Genomic DNA, 27,478 nt, shown 5'->3' with positions numbered 1-27,478 from the left:
AGCGGAACTGAGGAGTGATAGCACAATGACAACCAAGTGTCAGTGACAGTGAAAGTGTGCGTGCCACACACACACACACACAACCAAATTAGAGTGCAGGGTTATGATGATGTAATTATGAAGAGACCATCAGAGATGTCATCGTGAAGGAACCAGTCAGAGAGCAGAGTTAAGACGATTTCACATCCATAAATACTTCCAAGACGAGCAAACACACACTTTCTTTAGAAAATGTCATTTTCTAGTTATAGATAGATATATACAGTGGCTTGCGAAAGTATACACCCCCCTTGGCATTTTTCCTATTTTGTTGCCTTACAACCTGGAATTAAAATTGATTTTTTGGGGGGGTTGTATCATTTGATTTACACAACATGCCTACCACTTTGAAGAGTCACAATAAAAAATATTTTTCAACAAACAAGAAATTAGACAAAAAAACAGAAAACTTGAGCGTGCATAACTATTCCCCCTCCCAAAAGCAATACTTTGTAGAGCCACCTTTTGCAGCAATTACAGCTGCAATTCTCTTGGGGTATGTCTCTATAAGCTTGGCACATCTAGCCGACTTTTGCCATTCTTCAAGGCAAACCTGCTCCAGCTCCTTCAAGTTGGATGCGTTTCACTGGTGTACAGCAATCTTTAAGTCATACCACAGATTCTCAATTGGATTGAGGTCTGGGCTTTGACTAGGCCATTCTAAGACATTCAAATGTTTCCCCATAAACCACTTGAGTGTTGCTTTAGCAGTATGCTTAGGGTCATTGTCTTTCTGGAAGGTGAACCTCCGTCCCAGTCTCAAATCTCTGGATGACTGAAACAGGTTCCCCTCAAGAATTTCCCTGTATTTAGCGCCATCCATCATTCCTTCAAGTCTGACCAGTTTCCCAGTCCCTGCCGATGAGAAACATCCCCACAGCAGGATGCTGCCACCACCATGCTTCACTGTGGGGATGGTGTTTTCGGGTTAATGGGAGGTGTTGGGTTTGCGCCATACAGTGTTTTCCTTGATGGCCAAAAAGCTACATTTTAGTCTCATCTGACCAGAGTACCTTCTTCCATATGTTTGTGGAGTCTCCCACATGCCTTTTGTTGAACACCAAATGTGTTTGCTTATTTTTCTTTAAGCAATGGCTTTTTTTCTGGCCACTCTTCTGTAAAGCCCAGCTCTGTGGAGTGTACGGCTTAAAGTGGTCCTATGGACAGGTACTCCAATCTCCGCGGTTGAGCTTTACAGCTCCTTCGAGGTTATCTTTGGTCTCTTTGTTGCCTCTCTGTTTGAGGGTGTTTGTGTGTGTATGTATGTGTCTTAGGGTGTTTGTGTGTGCACATGTGTCTGAGGGTGTTTGTGTGTGTGTATATACAGTGGGGCAAAAAAGTATTTAGTCAGCCACCAATTGTGCAAGTTCTCCCACTTAAAAAGATGAGAGAGGCCTGTAATTTTCATCATAGGTACACTTCAACTATGACAGACAAAATGAGAAAAAAAATCCAGAAAATCACATTGTAGGATTTTTAATGAATTTATTTGCAAATTATGGTGGAAAATAAGTATTTGGTCAATAACAAAAGTTTATCTCAATACTTTGTTATATACCCTTTGTTGGCAATGACAGAGGTCAAACGTTTTCTGTAAGTCTTCACAAGGTTTTCACACACTGTTGCTGGTATTTTGGCCCATTCCTCCATGCAGATATCCTCTAGAGCAGTGATGTTTCAACTCCCACCAAAGATTTTCTATGGGGTTGAGATCTGGAGACTGGCTAGGCCACTCCAGGACCTTGAAATGCTTCTTACGAAGCCACTCCTTCATTGCCCGGGCGGTGTGTTTGGGATCATTGTCATGCTGAAAGACTCAGCCACGTTTAATCTTCAATGCCCTTGCTGATGGAAGGAGGTTTTCACTCAAAATCTCACGATACATGGCCCCATTCATTCTTTCCTTTACACTGATCAGTCGTCCTGGTCCCTTTGCAGAAAAACAGCCCCAAAGCATGATGTTTCCACCCCCATGCTTCACAGTAGGTATGGTGTTCTTTGGATGCAACTCAGCATTCTTTGTCCTCCAAACACGACGAGTTGAGTTTTTACCAAAAAGTTCTATTTTGGTTTCATCTGACATTCTCCCAATCTTCTTCTGGATAATCCAAATGCTCTCTAGCAAACTTCAGACAGGCCTGGACATGTACTGGCTTAAGCAGGGGGACACGTCTGGCACTGCAGGATTTGAGTCCCTGGCGGCGTAGTGTGTTACTGATGGTAGGCTTTGTTACTTTGGTCCCAGCTCTCTGCAGGTCATTCACTAGGCCCCCCCGTGTGGTTCTGGGATTTTTGCTCACCGTTCTTGTGATCATTTTGACCCCACTGGGTGAGATCTTGCGTGGAGCCCCAGATCGAGGGAGATTATCAGTGGTCTTGTATGTCTTCCATTTCCTAATAATTGCTCCCACAGTTGATTTCTTCAAACCAAGCTGCTTACCTATTGCAGATTCAGTCTTCCCAGCCTGGTGCAGGTCTACAATTTTGTTTCTGGTGTCCTTTGACAGCTCTTTGGTCTTGGCCATGGTGGAGTTTGGAGTGTGGCTGTTTTGAGGATGTGGACAGGTGTCTTTTATACTGATAACAAGTCAAACAGGTGCCATTAATACAGGTAACAAGTGGAGGACAGAGGAGCCTCTTATCAAAGAAGAAGTTACACGTCTGTGAGAGCCAGAAATCTTGCTTTTTGTTGGTGACCAAATACTTATTTTCCACCATAATGTGCAAATAAATTCATTAAAAATCCTACAATGTGATTTTCTGGATTTTTTCCCCCTTATTTTGTCTGTCATAGTTGAAGTGTACCTATGATGAAAATTACAGGCCTCTCTCATCTTTTTAAGTGGGAGAACTTGCACAATTGGTGGCTGACTAAATACTTTTTTGCCCCACTGTATGTGTCTGAGGGTGTTTGTGTGTGTGTGTGTGTGTGTATATATATGTGTCTGAGGGTGTGTGTGTGTGTGTATATATATGTGTCTGAGGGTGTTTGTGTGTTGTCTGAGGGTGTTTGTGTGTTGTCTGATGGTGTTTGTGTGTTGTCTGATGGTGTTTGTGTGTTGTCTGAAGGTGTTTGTGTTTTGTCTGAGGGTGTGTGTGTGTTGTCTATGTGTAATATTTCATCTATGCTAAACTACGACCTACACTGGAGGCAATAACAATACCAAGCACCACACAATATATAATAATCATTATTTTCTTCTGCATGACCATTATTGTATTACGTCAATAGAAATAAAACAAGGATTTCAGGCAGCATGAAAGAGTAGAGGGGAAATGGCGTTACCAAAACATTGAGAAAATGTTATTGTCAGAACTACTACGAACCATATTACAAACAGTTATGTGCAACAGGTAAACCACACACATGGGCATGCTTATACTGATAATGCTAGGAAATACACACATGCAACATCATTTCCCAGCTTTAGGCACACAGATGCATTTTGAAAGTATTTGAAAGTATTGGAATAGGGTTTTATTCCCTATATGTGAGCTTTGTATTGGAGTCATTCTTTAATTGCCTGTTTAAATTAGGACTTCTCTCAACCTTGACTTGTAGTATTTCATCTGACCAAGTGGTGGCAATATTGTACAATGTACAGGCTGTCATTCAGGAAGGGGTCTGATGAAGTTGCCCCGGGCCTATACGCTGGCCTTAGGTCAGTTACGCCTTTTACTTCAGATAGTAATGGTCAGGAATTAGAGTGTAAGCTGATCCTAGACCTGCACCTATGTAGATGTAGCCCAGCAGAGAGCAGTAGGCTTGATGCATGCTGTTCTGTCACAGCAGCAATGATGAAGGTAGATAGATACATATAGAGGACCTCAATGAGAGCAGGTCACATAAGGTCATGCATGATTTGCCTGGGTTGAAAATGCAAGTAAACATAGTTTAATTTACCCACCTATAACACTACATATGTATTTTTTTTGCTACTGGAGATAAACAAAACAGAAAAGGTGAAATGAATTAGTCACTTTTTCCACAGAGGTCTCTAGAGATTAATTGGCCGTGCGTTTATGAGTCCAATGTTTAGTCTGGTTTGGAGCTGGAAGAGGGCTGACCAGTATGAAGAGACAGGCACGGCTCCCCATCGCACAGACAACTGTAAAAGCATTACTTCTGTGTGAGTTGGGTCTTCCATCCCATCCTGTACTGTGGCTGTTCAGACACAAGGGGGTGTATTATACATCTAAAATGTTATGTATGCTTTGCATACAGACGGATCACTAGAAAAAGACAGCGATTTCGGATGTTTGAAAAGGTCCCGAGAACAACGATTTATGCCTTCCTCTGCTCTCACCAACAAAAAAAATGAAAAGGATTACCCAGTACAGGGAGTGAACTCATGATGTTCGGTTCCAGAACATGCTTCGTAGACCACTGGGCTACGAAAGTGCTCTAGCAAGCTGTGAGAATATTGATGATACCTCATGGTAATAGGGGTGGCAGGGTAGCCTAGTGGTTAGTGTTGGTTCAAACCCCCGAGCTGACAAGGTACAAATCTGTTGTTCTGCCCCTGAACAGGCAGTTAACCCACTGTTCCTAGACCAGTCAACCCACTGTTCCTAGACCAGTCAACCCACTGTTCCTAGGCCGGCATTGAAAATAAGAATGTCTTCTTAACTGACTTGCCTAGTTAAATAAAGGTAAAAAATAAAATAAAAATAGCATTGTTTTGAATTATTATATAGCCTTCCCCAAACCACAGCCTTAACCACGCGGAACGAACCCTGTAACCACGCGGAATTAACGCTTTTAAAAAAAATAGACCATCCATAATAGGTCGAATTTTGAAGGGAAACTATGATATCTTGTTAATGTGTGACACAATCTTCTCATTGAACCACTGAAGGGAGAAAGGGGGACCCTATGGGCCTGAGTCACATACCTGTCACCCTATCTTTACATTGGGAATGACATGCACATCAGATCATGACACCTCCCATCAACTTACCTGACATCAACATCATGCAACATGAAGCCACGTCATGCAACGTTCCATCTAACGACACAATACTCACATCAGGTCACATTGAGAGTTAGTATTTGACTTACCCTCAGTGCTTTACTCTGGTACTTTACTGCCTTCTTGGTGTCAGACACGGCCCTCTCTACATAGTCCACTGAGTGCTCCACGTTGTACTCTGTACGATCTATCATCTCCCCCTGGTGGTGGTGGGGGGGGGGGAAGAAAGAGAGAGAGAGAGAAACAAACAATTATAAATACAACCCATATTTACTTTCCCTTGTGTACGTTAACCATTTGTACATTGTTACAACACTGTATATATACCTAATGACATTTGTAATGTCTTTATTGTTTTGAAACTTCTGTTTGTGTAATGTTTACGGTTAATTTTTATTTCACTTTTGTATATTATCTACCTCACTTGCTTTGGCAATGTTAAATAACATGTTTCCCATGCCAATAAAGCCCTTAGAAGAGAAAGAGAGAGAGAAAGAGAGAGAGAGAGGTTGTTGGATTCTAGGTTAAACTTGGAACATTGCTATCCTAGAGACATTATACATCAGAAGTAAGACTATAGTATCTGAGGGGTGATAGAGACTGGTTTTTACATCAGAAGTTAATGGTTATCTGTAGGAGCTAGATGGCTTTGGAATGTGCTCGGTAGACAGGAGGCAGGGACAGGATTGCTATAGGTGATACGGGTGGAGATCTTTGGATTAGACATCAAGGGGGTTGAGGTCAGGTCAGAACCTCTTGAGACTAGGGGGCAGTAATTTTGATGTTTGGATGAAAAACGTACCCAAATGAAACTGCCTATTTCTCAGAAAATGCATATAATTGTCAGATTAGGATAGAAAACACTCTAAAGTTTCCAAAACTGTCAAAATATGGTCTGTGAGTATAACAGAACTGATATTGCAGGCGAAAACCTGAGAAAAATCCAACCAGGAAGTGCTGTTTTTCTGAAACCTCTCTGTTCCATTGCATGCCTTCCCTCCATTTAAAGGGATATCAACTAGATTCCTTTCCCTATGGCTTACACATGGTGTGAACAGTCTTTAGACATAGTTTCAGGCTTTTATTCTGAAATATTAGTGAGAATGATCACATCGCTTCAGTGGATAGCTGGGTGTCCTTAGATTTTTGCATGCGCGAGCAGCTTGGAGCAGACCTTTTCTCTCTCTCCTATTGAAAAAGCTACCGTCCGGTTGAAATATTGTCAATTATTTATTGTAAAAACAACCTGAGGATTGATTATAAAAAACGTTTGACATGTTTCTATGAACTTTACGGATACTATTTGGAATTTTTGTCTGCCATTCGTGACCTGCACGAGCCTGTGGATTACTGAACAAAACACGCCAACCAAATGGAGGTTTTTGGATATAAAAATAATCTTTATCGAACAAAACAAACATTTATTGTGTAACTAGGAATCTCGTGAGTGCAAACATCCGAAGATCATCAAAGGTAAGCGATTAATTTGATTGCTTTTCTGACTTTCGTGACCAATCTACTTTGCTGCTAGCTATTTGTTATGTTTTGTGTGCTGAGAGAGCTGTCCTAACAAACGCTTGGTTTGCTTTCGCTGTAAAGATTTTAAATTTTTTTATCTGACACGCCAGGTGGATTAACAACAAGCTAAACTGTGTTTTGGTATATTGCACTTGTGATTTCATGAAAATTAAATATTTTTAGTAATTTGAATTAGAATTTTTTTATTTGAATTTGGCGCTCTGCAATTCAGCGGATGTTGACGAAAATGATCCCGCTAAAGGGATGGATGCGCCAAGAAGTTAAGGGAGAAACAATGGTTTATTACCCTATTACTTCGTCTTCCTGTCGAACCATAAAATATGTAAGGATTGGAGAGAAGGAGGAGTGCCTAAATTGGAGTATATATACACACTTGTGGTGGTGGAAACATGTTTTGTCTCAACGCAGCTGTATTGACCCTCTGGGGAAAACTTGGTTAAGCTTTCATAATGTCCGTTGAGTTTTCTACTCTCAGAATTAGATCCTAACAGGGTTTTCTAATTGGTATGTGTGTAGTCTTCATTTTCGTGTGTTAGCCAGTCAGTGTGTATAGAGTCCTACCTGGCTCTCCACCAGCATGGCCATATCCATGAACATGTCATGAAGTTCTCTGATGCTGTTCTCCAGCTTGATGATCTCAGTGTGTCTCGTCTCAATCTCATTCATGGCCTGCTGGGTGATGTTGGAGTCCATGATGATCTAGAAGAGACACAGTTTATGTGTCATCACTCACAAGTTCTCCCCCTTGTAGGTGTGGCATACTCAGTTGGAATGCCACACCTTGCCAACAGTCTTCTAGATATCTGGTCTTCTATTGTGTATGATTTTCTCAGAAAATTGTATGTAATTGCCTGTGTATTGGCTCGTTGCGTGTGTGTGTGGTCACTCACCCCTGATGTGAAGATGGAAGGATTTGTCACTCTCCAGCATGCTCTCTAGTTCCTCATTAGTTGTGTTCCTACCAGCTACAATAATAAACACAATCCATGGAGTTGGTCTCCAACAACAACCACCCTGTAACCAACAGCAATTGGGTATATGTAGCACAATAGAAGACTATACATTTTGAAACAGCAACACATCTCAAAGTGATCCAACTGGGAATGGCCAACGATAATTGAGAAAGACACACCAAATATATTTTAGCTAACTAAGTAAAAAGTTAAACATGTTGGCCACCCAACACAGACACACACACCCACACAATTTAACGAACACACACATCCCCCAACACAGTGTTATATCTCATTTTCCTTCTCCCAAGACATGTCGATGGGCTGCCTACAAGGTGGCGTGGGCCTGTCATTGTGACAGGCTAAAGGAGCCTTCTCAGGGCTGCTGTGTGTGCGCGCGCTCTCTATCGCCACTAATCACAATGGCAGAGAGTGGGCGCCCACAACGCCATCAAGGCAAATGGGCTGGGGAGGTGAGGTGCAGATAGAAAGAGAGCAAGAGAGAGAAAGAGGCGTCAGTGTAGGATTAATCACAGGCTAGTCTCTCATCTGCCTGTTTCTATCTCTGCCTTTTTCCATCTCTGCCGAACCCAGTCCCTGATGGGAGACCCACGCAGCCTGTTCCAACGGCAGTATGTCACAGATTTCCTGTTTGAAAAAGCTAAGATGGGACTGAAAAATCATATAATAGTTTATGAACTACCTTGGCGTAATGAGTTTATGGTGCCTCCTATTACCTATTAATAACATTTGCTATAAGCATTCATAAATTTAAAAAAATATATATTCCTAATAGAATAGGACTTTGTCCATTGGTTAGAATGGAAATTTGCCTTTTCATTTCCCAAAACACACACACGTTGAGAGGCAGAAGGTCAGCAGCAGTGCAGCATCCCTAGATGGAGAGGAATTGTGTGCAAAAAGTGCCTTGCTCAAGGGCACAACGGCAGGAAATTATGGAATTAGAGACGAGCAGCCTTCCAGCTGCCAATTCAGTTCCATTCCTATATTTGTGTTGCCTGGGTCTTGTGTGCAAGATTAAGTGGCTTGCTCAAGGTCCGCCTCTCTAACCTCTAGGCTACTGCCACCCAAATGCATTACACATTCCTTTTGATGAATACGGTATGGGCTTTTTTGTTTCACTCAGTAAATGTGTCTTAGTGATTGAATTCATCCAAACAGAAATCCAGGGGAACCTGTTGTAGAGTTCTAAAATGGTTGTATTACTGACAGATTAAGTTAACAGCATCACTATTTGAAATAAAGTATGCACACGCAACATTGCTTCCCTGTCGTTTTACAGATTTCCTATGCCTGCTAGCAAGAAGCAGAAATGTGTTTGGGATATATTGTGCATTTGTTGGCAATCAGGGAGCCTAATCCACTCTTCCTTCCAGGGGAAAATGTATATTTCAAGTCTGTAACCTTAGTGACCGACCCTGTGATTCAATTGCTGTCTGAGTGCTGTTGCAGATAAATGGTGAAGCTTTACAGTGGGGTGATCATCTACTGGCAGCTAGTGACAACAATTCATCAGAGTGCTGGGAAAAGGCCACACCATGCGATGGCCACACAGATGCGTACAAAGACACACACACCTGTGCTGGCATGCATACACACATACAGACATAAGGCCTGAAATAAGACCTCTGCCTCCCTCCCAGTGTCCTTCTGTCCTCCCACTTTTGAACCCATCAAACCTAAGCCATTGCCATACCCAATAACAGTGGCTCTCTCTTTCCACTGCATATTCAGACCATGTGCAGCACTTCTTCAAGAAAGGCTGAACAACTCACGTCACCAGTTTGGCAAATTTGTCAATGTATAAACCTAAAGGTTTAGGAGGGTGCGAGTAGTGACATTATTATATTTTTTCCAACATGTTAATCTGCAAGTCCTAACCTCTTGGTCCGGCTAAGTTATGAGTGCACCCTTTCACTAACTGCCATTGGGGGTAGTGAGTGTCATGAATGACTCATTCCTGATTGGCAAGGACAAAGTAACACATTCCATGGCAACCCAGCATCCAATTAAATCAAACTTTATTTTCCACATGCGCCGAATACAACAAGTGTAGACTGTACCGTGAGATGCTTACTTACAAGCCCTTAACGAACAGTGCAGTTCAAGAAGAAATGATTTACCAAGTAGGCTAAAAATAAAAAGTGATAATAAAAAGTAACACAACATTAACGAGGCTACATACATTGTCCGTAGGCAATTTTTATGAATTGTTCAGCAGTCTAATGGCAAGGGGGTAGAAGCTGTTGAGGAGCCATTTGGTCCTAGACTTGGCAATCAGAACACAGCCAGTGTATATACAGTGGGGCAATAAAGTATTTAGTCAGCCACCAATTGTGCAAGTTCTCCCACTTAAAAAGATGAGAGAGGCCTGTAATTTTCATCATAGGTACACTTCAACTATGACAGACAAAATGAGAAGAAAAAAATCCAGAAAATCACATTGTATGATTTTTTATGAATTTATTTGCAAATTATGGTGGAAAATAAGTATTTGGTCAATAACAAAAGTTTATCTCAATACTTTGTTATATACCCTTTGTTGGCAATGACAGAGGTCAAACGTTTTCTGTATGTCTTCACAAGGTTTCCACAGACTGTTGCTGGTATTTTGGTCCATTCCTCCATGCAGATCTCCTCTAGAGCAGTGATGTTTTGGGGCTGTTGCTGGGCAACACGGACCCTCCCCCTCCATGATCCTGCTCCAGAGTACAGGCCTCGGTGTAACGCTCATTCCTTCAACAATAAACGCAAATCCGACCATCACCCCTGGTGAGACAAAACCGTGAAACCGTGTCCCTCCGGTCTCCCTGTAGCGCTGTCTTAGGTGTCTCACAGTACGGACATGGCAATTTATTGCCCTGATCACATCTGCAGTCCTCATGCCTCCTTGCAGCATGCCTAAGGCACGTTCACGCAGATGAGCAAGAACTCTGGGCATCTTTCTTTTGGTGTTTTTCAGAGTCAGTAGAAAGGCCTCTTTAGTGTCCTAAGTTTTCACAACTGAGATCTTAATTGCCTACCGTCTGTAAACTGTTAGTGTCTTAAAGACTGTTCCACAGGTGCATGTTCATTAATTGTTTATAGTTCATTGAACAAGCATGGGAAACAGTGTTTAAATCCTTTACAATGAGGATCTGTGAAGTTATTTGGATTTTCGCGAATTATCTTTGAAAGACAGGGTCCTAAAAAAGGGACGTTTCTTTTTTTGCAGAGTTTACATGCGATGGGGGAACAGTAAACAAATAAATAAGACAAACAAAACTGGGCAAATAAAACCAAAACAAATCAACCCATTCATGCGGTGTGTAACTATGTAGTCTGTAATGTTATCATGCACAATACTGTATCACAATTTCTGATAAGATAATATCAGGAACACACAAACACTCACAGAACACACTCACAGAGCACACTCACAGATCTCCAGTTGTCTCCTGATGCGGCCCTTGCAGCGTTCCCGGTAGTCCGACTGCATGGTGTTGTATGCCGACATCACCTCCACAAACTTCCGAGACAACGTGGAATGCTGACAGAGAATAATGCAGGATGTTACATTGTCCATCAAGAGTTAATGCTTTCCAATAATAACTAGACTTATACATACAGTACAACAGGGATGGCAACTCCGATCCTGAAAACTCCAGACTCAGTTTTGAAATTCCCTGCTATATACACACCATAACCCACCTGTGTCTTAAGTATCCTCAGATCTGCAGATGACCTGTTTAAAGCCTCCTCATGCTCTATGGACTGTCCAATGCCTTTAGGGAATGGAGAGAGAGAAGAAAAATCAATCTACCAGTACCACTACCATTTATTCAGATGGTCTAATTAATGAAGAACCAGGTTTAGTTCAGTTTCTCTGTTTTTCTCTCCCCTCTCTATACTAAATAATGAATTTGCCTGAATATTCTACCTTTAAATGTGACATAAGCTTCAGCCAGATTCTATAAACAGTGGTTGTGCTTTCAACATACTTTTTAACTTGGAGCGCACTTTGTTTGCAAACTTCTTTATGTCTGTCATCAGCTGTTCCAACTCTGCCTTCGTTTCTGTTGAGAGAAACAGTAAAAACATCTGAATAATTGATTTATTCACGAAAATCCTGTTTCACATTTGTCCTATTCAGGTCAACCCGATTGCAACATACGAGTTTCTGTTTTTCCCAACATAGCCATGACGTCCTCTTCAAAGGTCCAATGCAGCAATTTTTATCTCATTATCAAGTCATTTTTAAAAGTGATGTAACAATTCACTCATATCCATTGGCACCGATAAAAAAAATAAAGTTACAAGTGTAGCGGTCCCCGGACCCCAAACCAATCGAAACGTAGCATTCATCAGAAAATGGATTCAAATGTTCTCTAAAATGTTTTGCTCATATCACATTCTTTATACTTTCTGAAAATTTGTCTCATCTTTTGAGACAACTGATATATTCAGTTCGACACTGAAGAAGAGGATGTAACTGTGTTGACAACCCCAGGCAATATCACTACTCAAAGTGAGCACTGTGCCTAGATTCGGGCACTAACCAACCTGCTCATGTGGCTATACCTGCTCACCTGGCTATATTGGGCTTACAATATATAAGACATTTTATTGTTCAGGTTCACAGTCAGCAATAGTTTTGATTTAAACAATCAGTGTATATGGTAATTTTTTTATATATAGGGTAAAGTAGATCATTTCATAAAGAGGACAGAAGTCACTTCTGCGAGGAAAACTGCATGATTGTAACCATTTAAAACAAAGAAACAAAAATAGCTTCTTAGCAAAGAGCAATTTCTCAAGCAATACTTTTGCTAGGACTGTGGGAGTAGTCTGACTGGGGAGGCTAAAACTGAAAACAAGCTGCTATTGGCAGAGAGGTTTGAAAATCTCAGTTTTATTGGTCTATTGACTACACTGAACAAAAATATAAAATGAAACAATTTTACTGAGTTACAGTTCATAAGGAAATCAGTAAATTAAAATGTATTCATTATGCCCTAATCTATGGATTTCACATGACTGGGAATACAGATATGCATCTGTTGGTCACAGATTTTAAATTGAACCTTAATTTAACTAGGCAAGTCAGTTAGGAACAAATTCTTATTTACAATGACGGCCTACACTGGCCAAACCCGAACGACGCTGGGCCAACTGTGAGCCGCCCTATGGGACTCTCAATCACGATCGGTTGTAAAACTGCCTGGAATTGAACTAGGGTGTCTGTAGTGACGCCTCAAGCACTGAGATGCAGCGGCTTAGACCGCTGCACCACTTGGGAGCCACAAAAGATACCTTAAAAAAAAGAAAGGCACGTGGATCATAAAACCAGTCAGTATCTGGTGTGACCTCCATTTGCCTCACGCAGCATGACACCTCCTTTTGTATAGAGTTGATCAGGCTGTTGATTGTGGCCTGTGGAATGTTGTCCACTCCTCTTCAATGGCTGTGAGAAGTTGCTGGATATTAGCAAGAACTGGAACACACTGTTATACACGTTGATCCAGAACATCCCAAACATGCTCAATGGGTGACATATCTGGTGCGTATGCAAGCCATGGAGGAACTGGGACATTTTCAGCTTCCATGAATTGTGTACAGATTCTTGGCTGGATGTGGAGGTCCTGGGCCGGAGTGGTCACACGTGGTCTGCGGTTGTGAGGCCAGTTGGATGTACCTCCAAATTCTCTAAAATGGCGTTGGAGGCAGCTTATGGTAGAGAAATTAACATTAAATTATCTGGAAACAACTCTGGTGGACATTTCTGCAATCAGCATGCTAATTGGACGTTCCCTCAAAACTTTAGACATCTGTGGCATTTTAGAGTCACCTTTTTTGTCCCCAGCACAAGGTACACCTGTGTAATGATCATTGTTGAATCATCTTCTTAATTTGCCACATGTGTCAGGTGGATGGGTTATCTTGGAAAATTTGAGAAAAATAAGCTTTTTGTGCACATGGACAATTTTAAACATGGAACCAACACTTTACATGTTGCGTTTATATTTTTGTTCAGTATAATTTACCGCCTGGTTATGTCAGCAGGCAGAGCACAACTCCATACGGGTGTCTGTTGTGACACCTCTGGCACTGAGATGCAGTGCCTTAGACTGTTGTCCCACTCGGGAGCCCAAGTAGGCAAGTCATATTGACAAAGTTGTGGTGAAGATGGGGAGGGATATGTCGGTTATAAAAAGATGTTCTGTGTTTTCACACAAAAAATCAACTGTACCAGTTGTTCAGGCTCTGGTTTTGTCCCATGTTGATTACTGTCCAGTAATAGGGTAAGGTGCAGCAAAGAAATACCTAGTAAAGCTGCAACTGGCTCAAAAACAGAGCAGCACGCCTTGCCAACAACTACACATACAGAACTAACATCAACAACATGCATGCCAGCTTTTCCTGGTTGAGGGTTGACGAGAGATGAACTGCTTCTCTTCTAGTTTTATGAGTATTACTGTAATGAAAATTCCTGATTGTCTGCATAATTTAATAACATTCAGCTCAGACACTCATATATTACCCACAAGACATGCCACCAGGGGTCTCTTCACAGTCCCCAAGTCCAAAACAAATTCACGGCAACGCACAGTATTATACAGAGCCATTATCATATGGAACTCCCTTCCCTCACCAATTACTCAAGCAAACAGCAAAATTACCTTTAAAAAAAGATTAAACAAAATTTCATGGAACGGTGGGGACCATGAGGGGAAATTTGTTTTGTATTGTTTTATATCGTTGTATTTGAAATTTGTGTGACTGTCCTTCAGTGTATCATTGTACCAGTGTTTTGTTTGTAATGTTTTGTGCCTTTTTGTGGACCCCAGGAAGAATAACAGCTGCTTCTGCAAAAGCAAATGGAGATCCAAATAAACAAATAAACTCCAAACACATTTTTGCTGAGAGCAGGTGTTTAGCTGGTTAAACAAAGGTTAGCCATGTCAAGAAACCTTGCCAGCGTTACTTGCCACACTGGTAGCCCATTCGTGGGTGCTTTTTCAAAGCATACAGTTGAAGTTGGAAGTTTAAATACACCTTAGCCAAATACATTTAAACTCAGTTTTTCACAATTCCTGACATTTAATCGTAAATATTCCCTGTCTTAGGTGAGTTAGGATCACCACTTTATTTTAAGAATGTGAAATGTCAGAAGAGAGAATTATTTATTTCAGCTTTTATTTCTTTCATCACATTCCCAGTGGGTCAGAAGTTTACATACACTAGCATTAGGTAGCATTGCCTCAAATTGTTTAATTTGGGTCAAATGTGTCGGGTAGCCTTCCACAAGCTTCCCACAATAAGTTGGGTGAATTTTGGCCCATTCCTCCTGACAGAGCTGGTGTAACTGAGTCAGGTTTGTAAGCCTCCTTGATCGCACACACTTTTTCAGATCTGCCCACACATTTTCTATAGGGTTGAGGTCAGGGCTCTGTGATGGCCACTCCAATATCTTGACTTTGTTGTCCTTAAGCCATTTTGCACAACTTTGGAAGTATGCTTGGGGTCATTGGCCATTTGGAAGACCCATTTGCGACCAAGCTTTAACTTCCTGACTGATGTCTTGATATTGCTTCAATATATCCACATAATTGTCCTTCCTCATGATGCAATCTATTTTGTGAAGTGCACCAGTCCCTCCTGCAGCAAAGCACCCCCACAACATGATGCTGCCACTCCCGTGCTTCACGGTTGGGATGGAGTTCTTCGGCTTGCAAGCCTCCCCCTTTTTCCTCCAAACATAACGATGGTCATTATGGCCAAACAGTTCTGTTTGTTTCATCAGACCAGAGGACATTTCTCCAAAAAGTACTATCTTTGTCCCAATGTGCAGTAGTCTGGCTTTTTATTTTATGGCGGTTTGGAGCAGTGGCTTCTTCCTTGCTGAGCGGCCTTTCAGGTTATGTCAATATAGGACTCGTTTTACTGTGTATATAGATACTTTTGTACCAGTTTCCTCCAGCATCTTCACAAGGTCCTTTGCTGTTGTTCTGGGATTGATTTGCACTTTTCGCACCAAAGCACAAGCATCTATAGGAGACAGAACGCGACTCCTTCTTGAGTGGTATGATGGCTGCGTGGTCCCATGGTGTTTATACTTGCGTACTATTGTTTGTACAGATGAACATGGTACCTTCAGGCATTTGGAAATTGCTCCCAAGGATGAACAAGACTTGTGGAGGTCTTGTCACATCCTGACCTTAGTTCCTTTTTTATGTCTCTATTTTTGGTTTGGTCAGGGCGTGAGTTGGGGTGGGCATTCTATGTTTTTGTTCTATGTTGTGTATTTCTGTTTGGCCTGGTATGATTCCCAATCAGAGGCAGCTGTCTATCGTTGTCTCTGATTGAGAACCATACTTAGGTAGCCTGTTCCCACCTGTGTTTGTGGGTAGTTGTTTTCTGTGTCTTCACCTTACAGAACTGTTTTGCTTCTCTCTCTCTCTCTCTCTCTCTCTCTCTCTCTCTCTCTCTCTCTCTCTCTCTCTCTCTCTCTCTCTCTCTCTCTCTCTCTCTCTCTCTCACCCTCACCCTCTTTTTTTTTGTTGTTGTTATTGCAGTGTTCAGTTTATTTATTAAAATTAACATGGACACTTACCACGCTGTGTTTTGGTCTGATCCTTCCAATTCCTCATCCGAGGAGGACAACGATCGTTACAGGTCTACAATTTGTTTTCTGAGGTCTTGGCTGATTTCTTTTGATTTTCCCATGATATCAAGCAGGCACTGAGTTTGAAGGTAGGCTTTGAAATACATCTACAGGTACACCTCCAATTGTCTCAAATGATGTCAATTAGCCTATCAGAAGCTTCTTATGCCATTAAATCATTTTCTGGAATTTTCCAAGCTGTTTAAAGGCACAGTCAACTTAGTGTATGTAAACCTCTGACCCACTGGAGTTGTGAATTATAAATGAAATAATCTGTCTGTAAACAATTGTTGGAACAATTACTTATCGTGCACAAAGTAGATGTCCGAACGGATTTCCCAAAACTATAGTTAACAAGAGATGTGTGGAGTGGTTAAACTAGTTTTAATGACTACAACCTAAGTGAATGTAAACTTCCAAATTCAACTGTATGTCAGATACTCCAGTGACTAATTGGCTCCAGTGTGTAATTTGCTCAATATTAGGAGTTGAGAAAAAGTTTAAAATCATTGGAAAGATGTTCTCCTATTTTATACTGTACTGTAGGGATGTAATGCATTTTTAAAATGTATTCTGTTGTTGCTAGTGATATTCTGAAAAACATTGGAGGGAAAGTAATCTATTGTACAGACCCCCTGCAGTACCGCCGCAGACCCACGGTTGAATACCCCACCCTTTCCCTCCCTCCCAATTGATTGAAAAGGCCCTTCTGTTAACATAAAAAAAAGCACTTCATTTTAACACCCCAGCCATATCACCAAAGCTTTTAACTACTTATACATCTTCCTAAGCGGGGTAAAAGATTCCTAAATAAACCATCAAATGGAAGATCAGCGTTGCTTAGGTAGTGCTGTTCCTGTCCCACCCACCCAGTCAGCTCCCAGCATCAGTCATCTTCTCAGTGGGCTGCACAGACCACACCACCCACAGAGATATGGTAATTTCACCCTACTTCTAAACCCCACATATTGCTTTGGGCTAGATCTCCATAGATAGTGGATTCCTGTCCTTTTCTACTTACTCTAAATTGATCTGGAATGACTGGATAGGTGAAAGTAATGTGTGGGTTTATGTTCCTACATCTATCCTATGTTTTCAGTTCTGTATGTGTAAAGGACACAAAGAGAGGAAGCTGGTGTAGACTATTGAGGTGCACCCTTGGCATTTAATTCCTCTCCTTTTCTGTTATCTCATCCTAAAATGGAAGTCTGGAGTCGGTGGATAGCCCACATTACAGCCACTCAAATTATGAATAGTAGGATAATAGCCCCAAAACCACCACTAGATCCCACAATAGCTTGTTAGTGTTCTGTCTATACACTCCTTGTAGTCCTAATTTCCTGAAATCAGACTCAACAGGCATTGGGAGATTTTATTATCTATTCCAGAGGCTGAGAGAAGAGATATTCACACAAGAGGCTCCAAGACAGTGCTGTCTGTGTGTGTCAGTGCGTGCATATGTGTTTGTATATAATTGCTATTTTTGGGAGTGGTGTGTGTAAAACGGATGGTAAGAATACGGAACATTAACCCTAACCCTGGCTCTTCTCGTTAATCACGCATCTGATCAAAATGTGGCTGCCATCTCATTTTAGCTCAGACACAGACAACTAATTTCTGCCTGCCGTGGCCCTGACAATGAGGGTAGCTTGAGTGTGTGACCCCGCTAAAACACGGAGGTCAAGTTCATCTGTCACAGGCTATGATGAAGTTGTGTGTCAATGTCCCCATTGAAATGTTACTGACAATGGTCTTCTCTAACCTGCAATAAAGATGCAGGGTTCTTCTCCTGCTATGACAGGGACCTCAGAGCACATAGACGTGTTGAGGCTTAGACACAGTACCAGTCAAAAGTTTGGACACACCTAGTCATTCAAGGGTTTTTCTAAATGTTTTACTATTTTCGACATCGTTGAATTAAAGACATTAAAAATATGAAATAACACCTCGAAGCATGTTATAACCAAAATAAGTGTTAAACAAAGCATAATATATTTGATTCTTCAAAGTAGCCACCCTTTGCCTTGACAGCTTTGCACGCTCTTGGCATTCTCTCAACCAGCTTCATGAGGAATGCTTTTCCAACAGTCTTGAAAGAGTTCTCACACATGCTGAGCACTTGTTGGCTGCTTTTCCTTCACTCTGCAGTCCAACTCATCCCAAACCATTTCAATTGGGTTGAGGTCGGGTGATTGTGGAGGCCAGGTCATATGATACAGCACTCCATCACTCTCCTTGGTCAAATAGCCCTTACACAGCCTGGAGGTGGGTTGGGTCATTGTCCTGTTGAAAAACAAATGAAAGTGGGATTAAGCCCAAACCAGATGGGATGGCGTATCACTGCAGAATGGTGTGGTAGCCATGCTGGTTAAGTGTGCCTTGAATTCTAAATAAATCAGACAGTGTCACCAGAAAAGCAAACCCACACGTCCATGCTTCAGAAGTCTTCTTCTTTTTGGTGTCCTTTAGTAGTGGTTTCTTTGCAGCAATTAAATCATGAAGGCCAGATTCACAGTCTCCTCTGAACAGTTGATGTTGAGATGTCTGTTACTTGAACTCTGAAGCATTTATTTGGGCTGCAATTTCTGAGGCTGGTAACTAATGAATTTATCCTTTGCAGCAGAGGTAACTCTGGGTCTTCCTTTCCTGTGGCGGTCCTCATGAGAGCCAGTTTCATCATAGCGTTTGATGGTTTTTGTGACTGCACTTTCAGAAATGTTAAGTTCTTGACATTTTCAGGATTGACTGACCTTCAAGTAATGATGGACTGTCATTTCTCTTTGCTTATTTGAGCTGTTCTTGCCATAATATGTACTTGGTATTTTACCAAATAGGCCTATCCTCTGTATACCACCCTACCTTGTCACAAAACTGATTGTCTCAAACGCATTAAGGAAAGAATAACTTAACAAGACACCTGTTAATTGAAATGCATGACTACCTCATGAAGCTGGTTGAGAAAATGCCAAGAGTATGCGAAGTTGCCATCAAGGCAAAGGGTGGCTACTTTGAAGAATCACATATAACATTGTTTTTGATTTGTTTAACACTTTTTTTGGTTACTACATGATTACATGTGTTATTTCATAGTTTTCATGTCTTCACTAGTCAAAATAAACTCAAATGAGCAGGCATGTCCAAACTTTTGACTGATACTGTACACCCAGATGACAATGGGTTGGAAGAAATCTTGCCTAAATCATCATATCATCAAATAACATGTCCCATGCTTCTCTCTGTGTAGCGCTAGGCTTGTACAAACTGCCCTTTCGAATAGGGCAGGATGTCAAACTCATTTTGCCCTGCGGACTGCATTCGATCTTCTTGAAAATAGGTTGAACAAAATCCCTGCACCTTAGTGACTGCTGCCCTATGTACATAATCATTGAACACTGGTCACTTGAATAATGTTTGCGTACTGTTTTATACACTTCATATGTATATACTATATTCTAGTCAAGGCTCATCCTATAACTACTGCAGTACACACCTTTTATATTAATATCTTGTCTATACACACCATATAAATATATTTATATTATGGACCATGACATTGCTCGTTATTTATATTTTTCTTAATTTCTTTCTATTAGATTTTGGGATTTGCATACATTGTTAGGTATTACTGCACAGTTGGCGCTAGAAACAAAAGCATTTCACTGCACCTGCGGTAACATATGTATGCAACCAATAACATGTATTTGATAGTCATTAAGACTTATCAGCCTTATCAAATGACATCTATTTTCTGCAATGCAATTTAAATTACATAAATTATATTAAAATATATTTAAAGGGTATTTAAACACTACTTCAAATGTAGTTGTGGCACACAAAGTAAGTATGGTGTGATGTAGCGTGAATTCAATCCCACCCTTGGGGTCATAGACTGTATTTTTCAGTGAACGAGGATGAGATGAGGGTCCCACACCACACACATCTTTACAGGGAGCGAGTCCTTCCATAAATAGCGTGAGCAAGACACCACTCCACACCAACAACACCCAAGTAAACATGCCACTGCTGGAGTCGATGCATTTCAACTCCATTCACATAATGGGCAACTCTACACTTCAATTCAACAAGTAAATTCTCCAATTCCTGAACAGAGTTTGAGGTTGGAACAACTATTGTTCCAGAGTCTCCTCTCCTTTTCACACACTGCCTGTGCTGCTATCACTGATTTTTTAAAAACTGTATGGGTGCGAATATTTATGATGAGGCTGTAATGAGAAAGGGAGATTCAGCGGTGGTCTGCACTACCTATGACTGTGTGTCGGGGGCAGATAGGGGTGATAACCATTCACAAAAGTTTCTCCCAACTCTATGGTGTCCAATCAAAACCATATTTTGACCAATGGGTAAAATTATATAATAAACATGTTAATTGTGTAGATAATCTGTCCAAGAAAACCAATTGTCCAAACCACAAAAAAAATGTAACCTTTATTTAACTAGGCAAGTCAGTTAAGAACAAACTCTTATTTATAATGACGGCCTACTCCGGCCAAACCCGGACAACGCTGGGCCAATTGTGAGCCGCCCTGTGGGACTCCCAATCACGGCTGGATGTGATACAGCCTAGATTTGAACCAGATACTATAGTGACGCCTCTTGCACTGAAATGCAATGCCTTAGACCGCTGTGCCACTCGGGAGCCCAAGTCTATCATCTGTTCAAAAGTGAGTTTTTACCCTTGTAAGATGGCCAGAATCAGGGTGACTAAATCAAGAATCTGGAAAATTGCATTGCGTTAGCTAGGCTGGGTCATGGCCTGTATTCTGTGCAGGAATTAAGGCTACTGGCTACCTGACAGGCACATTTTCCTGTTAGTCACCATCTTTCTTCTGGAATCCGCAGGACATTATAGAAAATAGATATTGATTTTGAGACATGACGTAGTATTTTCATATTTTAGTATACACTTTTCATTAATTCAAAATTCCTGTTATTGTTTGAAGATTTATCACAAAAACAAGCAAATCTCTGTGAAAAGTCAACGGAGCACAGAGTATACCAAGCTTTTTATTTTCAAAGACTTACATTTAATTCAACTCGTGTTTAGCTTTTTGTGACCTGCGGAAACAACTTTAAAGACGACTACAAAATGTAAAATCCTCAAAAGTTGTTACGAGAAACCTGGACCGCTATGTCAGAGTCCGGTGCTTATTATCAGATGTATTAGGAAACTAAATCCGACTTTTCGGATATACTGTAATGATATGTTTGAGAAAGACCCCACTAAACAATTCTGAACATGAATAATCATATTTGTCTTGGTTAAATGTATTTTAAAACATAAGGAAGTGACATTTCATAATCAAAGTGCATTTTCACCCATTCCGGGCAGAGTGGGTTGACACTCTACCAACTCATTTCATGACCTGCGGAGGTTACCACCCACCCTCTCCCTTGTTCTCCCTCTTATCCTTTCATCCAGGGAGAAAGAGTAGAGGAGAACAGTGACTTAATTTCGTCAGGATTCGGTGAGGCCAAGATGGCGCTGTGTTGTCTCTTTACCTCCTCCACCTTCGCTGAGAGCTCCTCGATAAAGCCTCGGATCTCCTCCACCTGGTATAGCAGAGAGGGAGACAATATACAACAAGCCCCCATATGACACCCCTCACCACTTCATAAGCAATGAGAATACAAATATATGTTCATTCAAAATGAGTTGGTCCTAGAATACACAAACACCTTAAGGAGGCCTTCCACAATCAGACCAGGTAATGATGTAGGACACAGAAAGATTAAAATTAATTAAATCATAATCTATACTTCATATGAAAATGTATCATGTAGCTGTGGGTACAAATGTGTTATATCTTCACTCGGATTTGGGGAGCCAAACATCTGTTGGCACGTTAGATGCCAATTGCCTAATTTTAAACGGTGAAGCTAAAAAAATCAAGCTTTTTATTAGACATGGCCTGTGTGTACAGCCACTTCTGTATGCTGCTTAGTATTCAGCGAAGACTAATATAATTGTTATACACCGAGTGTACAAAATACTGCTATTTGACTGACCAGGTGAAAGCTAGGATCCCTTGATGTCACCTGTTAAATCCACTTCAATCAGTGTAGATGAAGAGGAGACTGGTTAAAGAAGGATTTTTAAGCCTCGAGACAATTGAGACATGGATTGTGTATTTGTGCCATTCAGAGGGTGAATGGGCAAGACAAAAGATTTAAGTGCCTTTGAACAGGGTATGGTAGGTGCCAAGCATACCGATTTGCATACCGGCCAAACAGACAATGCAATCTCTATTGCACTCCACACTGCCCTTTCTCACCTGGACAAAAGGAACACCTACGTGAGAATGCTGTTCATTGACTACAGCTCAGTGTTCAACACCATAGTGCCCTCAAAGCTCATTACTAAGCTAAGGACCCTGGGACTAGTTCCGACAATGCAGTAATAACCAACGAGTAATCTAACCTAACAATTCCAAAACTACCTTATACACAAGTGTAAAGGGATAAAGAATATGTACATAAAGATATGAATGAGTGATGGTACAGAACGGCATAGGCAAGATGCAGTAGATGGTATCAAGTACAGTATATACATATGAGATGAGATGAATAATGTAGGGTATGCAAACATTATATTAAGTAGCATTGTTTAAAGTGGCTAGTGATTTTTTTTCCATCAATTCCCATTATTAAAGTGGCTGGAGTTGAGTCAGTGTGTTGGCAGCAGCCACTCAATGTTAGTGGTGGCTGTTTAACAGTCTGATGGCCTTGAGATTGAAAAACAGCTTCTCTCTCTCGGTCCCAGCTTTGATGCACCTGTACTGACCTCGCCTTCTGGATGAGTGGGGTGAACAGGCAGTGGCTTGGGTGGTTGATGTCCTTGATGATCTTTATGGCCTTCCTGTGACATCGGGTGGTGTAGGTGTCCTGGAAGGCAGGTAGTTTGCCCCCGGTAATGCATTGTGCAGACCTCACTACCCTCTGGAGAGCCTTACGGTTGTGGGCGGAGCAGTTGCCATACCAGGTGGTGATACAGCCCGACAGGATGCTCTCGATTGTGCATCTGTAAAAGTTTAAGTGTTTTTGGTAACAAGCTGAATTTCTTCAGCCTCATGAGGTTGAAGAGGCGCTGATGCACCTTCTTCACGATGCTGTCTGTGTGGGTGGACCAATTCAGTTTGTCTGATGTGTACGCCGAGGAACTTAACTTACTACCCTCTCCACTACTGTCCCATCGATGTGGATAGGGGGGTGCTCCCTCTGCTGTTTCCTGAAGTCCACAATCATCTCCTTAGTTTTGTTGACGTTGAGTGTGAGGTTATTTTCCTGACACCACACTCCGAGGGCCCTCACCTCCTCCCTGTAGGCCGTCTCGTCGTTGTTGGTAATCAAGCCTACCACTGTAGTGTCATCCGCAAACTTGATGATTGAGTTGGAGGTGTGCGTGGCCACGCAGTCGTGGGTGAACAGGGAGTACAGGGGAGGGCTCAGAACACACCCTTGTGGGGCCCCAGTGTTGAGGATCAGCGGGGCCCCACAAAGAGGGTAAAGATAAAGAATGCAGTTCATATAGACCTATCGCAATTCTTAACACAGATTATAAACCATATGCATGAATAGCCAAAAGAATGGAGAACATAATCCCAGAATTGATTGAGGGAGATCAAACTGGTTTCATACAAAATAGGCAGACACAGGACAATATAAGGAGAACACTACATGTCATGGACCACATTACTCAGAATAAGACAAGATGCCTAGATGCAGAAAAAACATTTGATTCAGTGGGATGGGATTACCTATTCCAAGTTATGGATAGATTTGGTTTCAACAAAGAAGTGCATCAAAACACTGTATTCATGTTCGACTGCTAGATTAAGATAAATGGACATTTGACATGAACGATAAAATTAGAGCGAGGGGCAAGACAAGGATGTAATCTTTCACCCACGCTCTTCCGAGGCTGGGGTGGGTGCCGTGCTATCACAGCGCTCGGGTACGCCACCAAAACTCTGCCCCTGCACTTTCTTCTCGAGGAAGCTCAGCCCAGTGGAGCGTAACTATGATGTGGGGGACCGGGAGTTGTTAGCGGTGGTCAGGGCTCTGAAGGTGTGGAGACACTGGCTTGAGGGGGCTAAGCACCTCTTTCTCATCTGGACCGACCACCAGAATCTAGAGTATATTCGGGCAGCTAGGAGACTGAACCCACATCAGGCACGGTGGGCCATGTTCTTCACCCGATTCCGGTTTACGTTATCTTATAGACCGGGCTCCCAGAACGTAAAGGTGGACGCACCGTCCCGCCTTTACGACACGGAGGATCAGTCCACCGAACCTACTCTCATCCTTCCCGCCTCGAGGCTGATAGCACCAGTGGTATGGGAGGTGGACTCTGACATCGAGCGGGCGTTACGGGCGGAACCCGCATCTCCTCAGTGTTCGGCTGGGTGGAAGTACGTGCCGCTTGGTGTTCGGGACCAACTGATTCGGTGGGCTCACGTCCTACCCTCCTCGGGTCACCATGGGGTGGGGAGCCTTCGGGGGAGGTATTGGTGGCCTACCTTGGCTAGGGACGTTAGGGTTTATGTCTCTTCCTATTCGGTATGCGCCCAGAGTAAGGCTCCTAGGAACCTTCCTAGAGGGAAGTTACAACCCCTCCCCGTTCCACAACGGCCATGGTCTCATCTATCCGTAGATTTCCTGACCGATCTTCCCCCGTCACTACGGTTCTGGTGATTGTGGATCGGTTCTCTAAGTCCTGCCTTCTCCTCCCGTTGCCCGGTATCCCTAAAGCCCTACAGACTGCGGAGGCATTATTCACCCACGTCTTCCGGCACTACGGGGTGCCGGAGGACATCGTTTCTGATCAGGGTCCCCAGTTCACGTCCCGAGTATGGAGGGCGTTCATGGAGAGTCTGGGGGTCTCGGTCAGCCTGACCTCCGGTTATCACCCCGAGAGTAATGGGCAGGTGGAGAGAGTGAACCAGGAAGTGGGTAGGTTTCTGCGGTCGTATTGCCAGGACCGGCCAGGGGAGTGGGCGAGATACATCCCCTGGGCTGAAATGGCCCAGAACTCACTACGCCACTCCTCTACTACCGTGTCCCCCTTTCAGTGTGTGTTGGGGTACCAGCCGGTCCTGGCACCATGGCATCTGAGCCAGACCGAGGCTCCTGCGGTGGAGGAACGGGTGCAGCGCTCAAGAGACCTGGAGGGCCGTCCAGGAATCCCAACAACAAGCTAGTGGACGGCAGAAAAGGAGTGCTGACCGCCACCGCAGTGAGGCCCCCATGTTTGTACTGGGGGACAGGGTCTGGCTCTCGACCCGAAACTTGCCCCTCCGCTTGCCCTGCCGGAAGCTGGGGCCGCAGTGTGTAGGGCCCTTCAAAGTCCTGAGGAGAATAAACGAGGTGTGTTATCGATTACAACTCCCTTCCTATTATCGTATTAACCCCTCGTTTCATGTGTCTCTCCTCAGGCCGGTGGTAGCTGGTCCCCTGCAGGACGGTGAGGTGCCGGAGGTCCCTCCTCCCCCTCTGGACATCGAGGGGTCCCCGGCGTACACGATACGGGCCATTTTGGACTTGAGACGCCGGGTGAGGGGCCTGCAGTACCTCGTGGACTGGGAGGGGTACGGTCCGGAGGAGAGGTGCTGGGTACCGGTGGGAGATATTTTGGATCCGTCAATGTTGAGGGATTTCCATCACCCCCATCCGGATCGCCCTGCGCCTCGTCCTCTGGGTCTACCTTGAGGCCAGTGTCGGCGCGCTGCGGGAGCGGCATGTCAGGGGGGGTACTGTCACGACTCCGACCGAAGGTGGCTCCCCTTCCCGTTCGGGTGGCGCTCGGCGGTCGTCGTCGCCGGCCTACTAGCTGCCACTGATTCTTTTTCTCCCCCTCCTTATGTGTTTATTGATTACACCTGTTTTGAGTTTGTTGTAATTAGTTGGGCTTTATTAGTCAGCCGGCCCGCCCGTTTCTTTGTGCGGGACTGATTATTGTAACCATGGTGTTTGATACAGAATAACGTGTTGGTTTATGTTCGGGTATAGTGCTGGACTGTTTTCGTTCCCTGTGTCTGGGGCATTTTGTTTTGAGCACCCAGTGTTTAGTGGGGTGGCCGTGGTTCACCGTGTGTGCATTAAAAGAGCACTATATTGAACTCTGTTTTCCTGCGCTTGACTTCACACTCACGACACCCAGTACCTTACAGTTCAGGTCTGTTAATTGAGAATGCATTGTCTTCAGAACATGGAAAGGAGTTGAACCATAGCGACTTATGTTTGATGGCTTGATGATTTTTAATCTTGAAAAGCCTGCAATTGGGAGCCCAAGACGTTGCCTACACTGAAATGTGTTGACTTCAGAGCTCAAAGGCTGAGCACGAATACGACAACCCTGCTGCTTCACGCATAATAAGGGCCTGTTGAACTATGAAAGTAGCTGGTGTTAGAAACTGGATCAACTCCAGCTGAATTACAGTAGACATCAACTCAGAGTCAGCAATACTTACAGGTGCGATGGTGAAGAAAAACAAGTAGGTCAGTTGTGGTTGCCATACCTTAAAACACGTTGAACTGACAGCCGTTTTGCACTGTGTTGCTGTGGTTTTAGTCATCAATCTAACAAGAGGGCATTATTGTATTAATGTTTTCCCCCCCTAGAAAGCTATGGTCTGACTTTCACCTGGAATTGTTTATCTATGTCTGAGAAAAATAAAAAAACATTTCAACCTATATGATCTAGTACACAAAAAAGTATAATAAAATCAAATATGTTATGATAAAAACAAATGAATAAGCCTTTTCATACTTTATAACTATATGGAAATATTATCTGTTTTAGAAATATATACCCAAAATATTGAACCTTCTTTATACCAAACATATCATGGATATTAGGGAGTGTCAAAATCTGTTACATTTGTGAACATCTAAATGAACATTTGGGCCATTTTAAACAGTGTGTGTCCCTCATCTAGACAAGGAGAGAAGGGCTACTTTGCTGTTCTGAGCATATGCAATGTGTCTGCCACCGACGTAAAACAAATGTTTGACTTCCACACAATTACTTCTTTTAGGTTTAGTAAGGAAGTGTGTACGTTGCATTCTTTATCGTAGAGCTATGAAAGTTATGTATTTAGAACTGCCTGTTCGAGACAAAGTCAGCGATTGCTTTGCCGTGAAGCAGTCAAGCAGGATAAATGTTTTTCTAAGGACCGCCCCTTTGATGTAATGTTGCAGTGAAGGGAAGTAATGGATGTAATGATGCAGCCGACCACCAGAGGGAGGCGAATAAACATTTATTCGACAGAGGACGTTGACATAGTCCTAGA

The 27,478-nt window shown here is 42.6% G+C and overlaps 1 pseudogene; it reads right to left on the bottom strand.

The window, feature by feature from the left end:
* Positions 1–3,162: 3,162 nt before the first annotated feature.
* Positions 3,163–25,926, bottom strand: LOC112229107 (annotated as a pseudogene).
* Positions 25,927–27,478: the final 1,552 nt, after the last annotated feature.

The sequence above is a fragment of the Oncorhynchus tshawytscha genome, linkage group LG30, assembly GCF_018296145.1.
Source record: "Oncorhynchus tshawytscha isolate Ot180627B linkage group LG30, Otsh_v2.0, whole genome shotgun sequence".
Classification (NCBI taxonomy): Eukaryota; Metazoa; Chordata; class Actinopteri; order Salmoniformes; family Salmonidae; genus Oncorhynchus; species Oncorhynchus tshawytscha.
The sequence above is the reverse complement of the archived record's forward strand: the minus strand, read 5'-3'. Positions and strand labels throughout refer to the sequence as shown.